The sequence below is a fragment of the Helianthus annuus genome, chromosome 11 (assembly GCF_002127325.2).
Source record: "Helianthus annuus cultivar XRQ/B chromosome 11, HanXRQr2.0-SUNRISE, whole genome shotgun sequence".
NCBI classification, from domain to species: domain Eukaryota; kingdom Viridiplantae; phylum Streptophyta; class Magnoliopsida; order Asterales; family Asteraceae; genus Helianthus; species Helianthus annuus.
The window spans coordinates 152,900,312-152,906,655 of record NC_035443.2 but is presented as its reverse complement, the minus strand read 5'-3'; the positions used below and the strand labels follow the sequence as shown (position 1 = coordinate 152,906,655).

Here is a 6,344-nt window from a genome sequence, read left to right as displayed (position 1 = left end):
GTAAACCATTTGAGTTCCTCGAAATCCATTCGTAACATGATTTAGAAATATTGTTCGTTCAAAAACTTTGTATGTTCTTGCAAAACGTGCTTTGTCTAAAATATGCAGTCTTTGTTCATCGAAAACTTTGTGTGTTTCTGCAAAACGTTCATGTCTTTCCACCCCGAAAACATTTATAAAAATGTAAAACCGTAAAAAGGGTGGGTTGTGAACTCACCTGAATTGTCTTGTGCAAAGCTAGCTAATTACGACTTCGTGATGTCGTTTCCAAGACTTGACTTGCTAGCGTGCATTCTACAATACTCATAACACGGAATATCTTATAAGTTTCTAAATAAACGCAGTAACTAAACTACGTGTCATCGAGCTCTACCGAATCGTTAACCGAACGATTCAACGGTAGGTTGTTAAGTTAATGGAAACGATTAGGTCATATTTGATAAGTATCGTTTATCGTCAATAATAACTAATAAGTCTTGAAAAGACTTGATTCTCGAGATATTTAAAAATAAATAAATATTTATATCAAAATATATAAATATATCGTTAAGATCGCTTGTCGTCCCGAGAAGTCGTACGTGCATGTAACGAATGTTATGTGAAAATAATATATAAGAAACTCGTTTTGTATACCGTATGCCGTTTAGGCGTTTGAAATAAATATAAAAGTTATATTTATTTTATAAGAGAATCTGTGTGTTACGATATTTGAAATAAATATATAAACTATATTTATTTTATAAAGCGAATTCATGTTGGTTGGTATTTGAAATAAATATATAACTATATTTATTTTTATAAAACGAAATCGTGATATTCGAAATAAATATATAAACTATATTTATTTTATACAAGAATCGTCGTTGATGATTGAAAGAAATATAGAATCTATATTTATTTGTAATAATGAAATCGGATTATCGGCGTTTGAAACCATATAAATAATAATGAAATCGGATTATCGGCGTTTGAAACCATATAAATAAGTATATTGTTTTTATAAAGATTTATCGAATTTCGAACTTTAAAGTTACTTTATTTGATGTTGTAAATAATTTCTGAATCGTCGCCTTCGCAAGTTGTAAATTGTCGTCGAAAGTAGTAACATACTTGTATTTTGTTTTTCTAAAAGTTTAATTGAATCCGATAGTTCGATTGAAAATAAAAACACGTTATTTTTACGGATTCTCTCGAAAAACGGGCAGAGTTTCCTCTGTTTTTGGGCGCCCCCGACAACACAAGTTGTCGTTATTCAATCAAGATTCAAACAGTGTATATATAATTTTGTCAAATATATATCAAACGTAAAGTATAAGTCAACCGGTTTGAGCTCGTTTGTCACGTAAGATTAAGTCTATATAAAAACACAAATATTAAACGCGTCATTAATTTTTACAAAGTCTTCACGTCGAAATGCCGAGTAAGCTGACTGAGTTGACCGAGTCAACCGGGTTGACCGAGTTGACTCGCTGAGTTGACCAGGTTTGACCAAGTTGACTCGGTTTGACCGAGTTGACCGAACCGTCTGACCTTGTTGACTGCCTGACTCGAACACGCTGACCTGAACCCGAACCACACCGGGTCTGACCCGCTGACCGTTGACCCGAACCTGCGACCCGACCCGAACCGAACCGAACCAAAACTCGAACCCGATGCTGACCCGAACACCCGCGAGTGACCCGAAATTGAAACCCGGTTCCCGAGCAAGAATATCATCAGCAACAGCAACTGTTCAACACTTTCATTAACATAAATTCATCACCATCATTCACATCAGCCATGGTAGAAATAAAAAAAGAAACAATCATCTTCAAGTTGCAAGAATTAAGAGAAATGTGGGGGGGGGGGGGGTATTTACCGGGAATCTTTCGGATAATGACAAGGACCGCCGGTCCTTGACGCCGACCGCCGGACTTAGACTCCGATTCAACATCAGCAAACCCCTGTATCACCACCACCACCACTTCTTCCGTCGCCACCGTCAACCACTGCCGATTCCTCCATCACCGCCGTCGTAGTGGCGGCGCTGCTGCCAAGAACCACCGCCAGCAGCCGCTGGCTACCGACGCCCTTCGCCGGCTCTGTCGGAGCTCCGCCGGTGTCGCCGGCCGGAGATTCTTGAGGGAGAGAGAGATGAGAGAGTAACAGGGTATGGGGGAGTATGTGTGTGTTCTTAGGGTTTTGAAAATCTGGTGTAAAGGATCAGCTTTCATCTAAAGATTCATACATAAATCATGTAGTATGTTTAGGGTTCTTCAAGGAGAAGGTGACTTTTTTGTGTTTGTATGTCTGGTGTTGAGTTTTGTTTATGAAGAAAGGAATTTCTCTGTGTTTCTTAGATGTAATCGAGAGAGAGAAAGGCAGAGGGGTTTTGTTTGTGTGAGTTTGTTGAGAAGATGAAGTTATATATGGGGTGTGGATATTGAGTTGCCAACAACAGAATTTAATCATAAGATACTCAGAATTTAATCTAATTTAAAATAAAAAATTAAAAAAATTGGGAGGGAGTGATAGAATTCCATCACTAGTGATTCCACCCCTCCTACATTTCTATCACTAGTGATGGAAATTGGATTGATGACATGACATTACTTGATTGGATAGTGGGAGTGATGGAATCCATCACTAGTGATTCCACCCCTAGTCCCCTTAGGATGGACAATATATTTGTAAATGTTTAACTAGATTTAGAGCTGGTTGAATTTTCCAACAAATAAGTTGGATAATTAGGATGTTATCAAGTGGTATTTTGGATACCTGTATAGATTGGTTTTGATGGGTTTCTATGGACCGCTTGACGGGTCTTGTGATGGAAAATTTGATATTAGCTAACGATTTCAAGATCACAAAAATCACAGATCGAGCCTAAATTTAAGACCCGTGATGTTTTAAAATAGATTTAATTAAATTAAATCTTGTACATAGATGTATCATGTATATATACCATTATATATGTTCCTTTTCGTGATTTAAAATCTATAAATAAATGCGTAGACACATGATAAATTATATAAAGCCATGAAATGATACACTAAGCACAAAATCGACTTAGAAATACTTTTTAGCATCTTGATTATTAAATCACCAAGGTATGCGTCTTAAACTTTATTTATTATCGTTTTAAACATCTGCTAAGCGCGTAATTAAGAGCCGTAAATCACCTGTTGTCACAGTCTAACCTCGTGTGGCCCCACATCCACCTAAACATCCTCATTTCCGCTACCTCCATCTTGCAAGCTTGTGTTTTCTTGATGGTCCAACAATCTGTCCCGTATAACATAGCCGGACTAAATTCTACCCATTAAAATTTCCCCTTTAATTTTGTTGGGAACCTCCTGTCACACAAAATCCCAGTGGCTGCTCTCCACCTACACCAGCCAACCTGGATGCGGTGAGATAAGTCACTATCTATCTCCCCGTCCCTTTGCACATACGATCCTAAGTACTTGAACTTAGTCGTTTGTGGGACCACTTGACCCTCAATGGTAACCTGAGTGTCCTCGTTGTCACCTGCACCGCTGAAATTACAATAAATGCATTCAGTCTTAGACCGACTAATCCTTAAACCATTGCCTTCTAAGCCTGCTCTCCACTCCTCTGGCCTCGCATTTAGGGTTTGTCTAGTTTCAGCAACTAGCACTATATCGTCTGCAAAAAGCATGCACCACGGAACTGTCTCTTGAATTGATTTGGACAACTCATCCAAGACAACCGCAAAAAGAAACGGACTCAACGTGGACCCCTGGTGAAGTCCTAGTTCCACGGGGAAAGACTTTGTATCTCCTACAGGCGCACGAACCCTAGTCACAATCCTATCATACATATCCCTAATTAAGTCTTTATACTTCCCAGGAACTCCCCTACCCTCCAAGCTTTCCCAAATCAGTCTACGTGGCACACTGTCATATGCCTTTTCAAGGTCAATGAATACCATATGTAGATCTTGGTTTTCTCCATGTACTTTTCCATTAATCTCCGTAGAATATGAATCGCTTCCGTAGTTAAGCGCCCTGGCATGAAACCAAACTGGTTTACCGTAACCTAAGTTTCTCTTCTAATCCTAGTCTCAATTACTCGCTCCCATAGCTTCATAGTGTGGCTTAGTAGCTTAATCCCTCTATAGTTCCCACAACACTAGGCATCTCCTTTATTCTTATACAAGGGCACTACGTCACTATTCCTCCACTACTCCGAGATTTTTCCAATTTTAAGTTTAGTATGAATATGAATTATTTTCTCTGTCTATGAACGGTTATGATATTTCAAAAAGTATATCCCTTTGCACAATAGGTCAGAGTACAACTAGGCTAGATCTCTACTCATTTAACTTAATAGAACTCGTTTTAACTCCTATATTTGTAGATGGAAAAACAGGGTTATAATTTTACAAACTTAAGTTCCAAGAGGACTCATATCTCTTTACAAACTTAACTATTTTTTCTATATCTATATCTATAATACATTATCAAGGAGATTTAATGAATAAAGATATAATTTGCTACAAATTTTAATATGGCATGTGAAAAGTCATAGTGTTATTTTCATGCTCTCCTTTAATTTATTCCAACTCTACTCGTCTTTCAAACAATAGATAACCTGTTGTAGCCGTTTAACCATTCTTTAATTTAACATCTAATTTTCAGTCTAAACACAAACAATTCATCATCATCAATAACACAATTGAATGGATTTGAATGCAATTGAGTTATGTGAAATTGAATTAATCTTAATCAAACACCTGTCTCTTTGTTTCCCCTGCATTGAAAGAGTGGGAGGTTAGAAGGTTAAAAAGAGAAATGGGAGTGAGAGAGAGAGAGACAGATAGAGCAAAAAATAGAGAGAGAAGTAGGGAAGCTGCGAGTGGTTTCTGAAGTCTCATCAATATACGTTCGGCTGATTTGGCTGCTACGACGGTCCACAAGAGTTGGTGGTTGCTTTAGTTTTATATCACAATCAAAAGCTAAAATAGAAAGCACCATCCACTGATGGTGGCGACCATGGGCGGAACTATAGTTATAGGAGCTGTAGCACGGGCTACGGCTCAACCCCGTATTCGTAGTGTTTTTTTTTCGGTTTTATACAAAGGATACCCCTAACCAAAAAATAGGATACTTAAAATCCTATTTTTATAAGCCCAAACATTTTTTACAACCCGAAAACTTATAGAATCATTAAGCTCGAATGATAAAATAAACCCGAATTAACAATAATAGAATTAACATGAGGCCCAATTGGTAAATAACAAAGCTTAGCCCAATTGGTGATTGAATTAAAAGGCGACAATTTGGAAAACCAAACGTCGAAGAAGTATTGGTGCCAAACAGAAGCCCGCGACTCTGTTGGAATCGTCCCTGGCCCTGCTGTTTGATTGTCCCTTCTAAAGCCTGCTGTTTAATCGTCCCTGCTGTTAACTGTTTGATCGTCCATACTGTTTGACTGAAATCGATGCCGTGACAGATTGGGTTTGACGTGATTTGTGAGTTTTCTTGTCCTTTGATATCTTGTTTAGTGTTATAGTTTATGTAGAATTCTACTTTGTATTTGTTAGGATTTAAGACTACAAATCATAAATGTTTTATGTTTAGATAAGTTAAATTTTACAAAAAAAAAAGTTATAGTTTCTAATTTTCTTTGTTATTGTTAAACTAGGTACTTGAATATTTTGTAGTTGAAGGTTGATACTTGAATTCTTTTGTTATTGTGTGGTCGAAAAAGAAACTTTTGATAAAGTAAAAGACGACGATGTGATGGAACGATTTCAAGCTATGAAAAAAGATGACAAATCTATTTGGTATTTGTTTTACTTTATTTATTATCTTCTATTTTATTATTGTATGATTGAACGGTAAAAAAAATTAGGATACCCCTAAATTAATAGGCTAGCTCCGCCACTAGTGGGGATGGTTCCAACTTCTGTTGTGATTGAGCACTGGTATGATTAACGTTCTTTCATTTGGTTTTTATTTTATTATATTTGTTTGTCGTTGTTGTTGAGAATTACAGGCGTATTTTAGGTTTTGAGTATGAATACAAGTTGTTTTTGTGAGATTTAGATGGTTCGAGCAAGGAGTCACACTGAGTTACAAATCACACACATCAAGAACTACAATAGGTATGCCGTTTTCTGTTTCGCAGCAATCTTCTTGATGATTAGTTTGTAAATTGTTGATGATTTTGTTAGTTCATATGTCTGTAGCTTCCGTCAGCATTAAGTCTCATTTTGTTCTGTATATATGTCTTTTGTGAACTTGCATATTTATGTATGTATGTGTGTAGAACGGCAGCTCAGGGAATGGCACTTATATGTAAAAGTGATGTCCGAAGGCTGGCTAGTGTCACCTGAT

The 6,344-nt window shown here is 37.1% G+C and overlaps 1 long non-coding RNA gene across 1 annotated transcript; it reads right to left on the bottom strand.

Annotated features, from left to right (window-relative positions):
- Window positions 1–1,275: 1,275 nt before the first annotated feature.
- Window positions 1,276–2,399, bottom strand: LOC110890819. Its single transcript, XR_002564792.2, has 2 exons — window positions 1,859–2,399; window positions 1,276–1,738 (listed from the first exon to the last, which is right to left on the bottom strand). It is a non-coding gene; the product is annotated as an uncharacterized LOC110890819 (long non-coding RNA).
- Window positions 2,400–6,344: the final 3,945 nt, after the last annotated feature.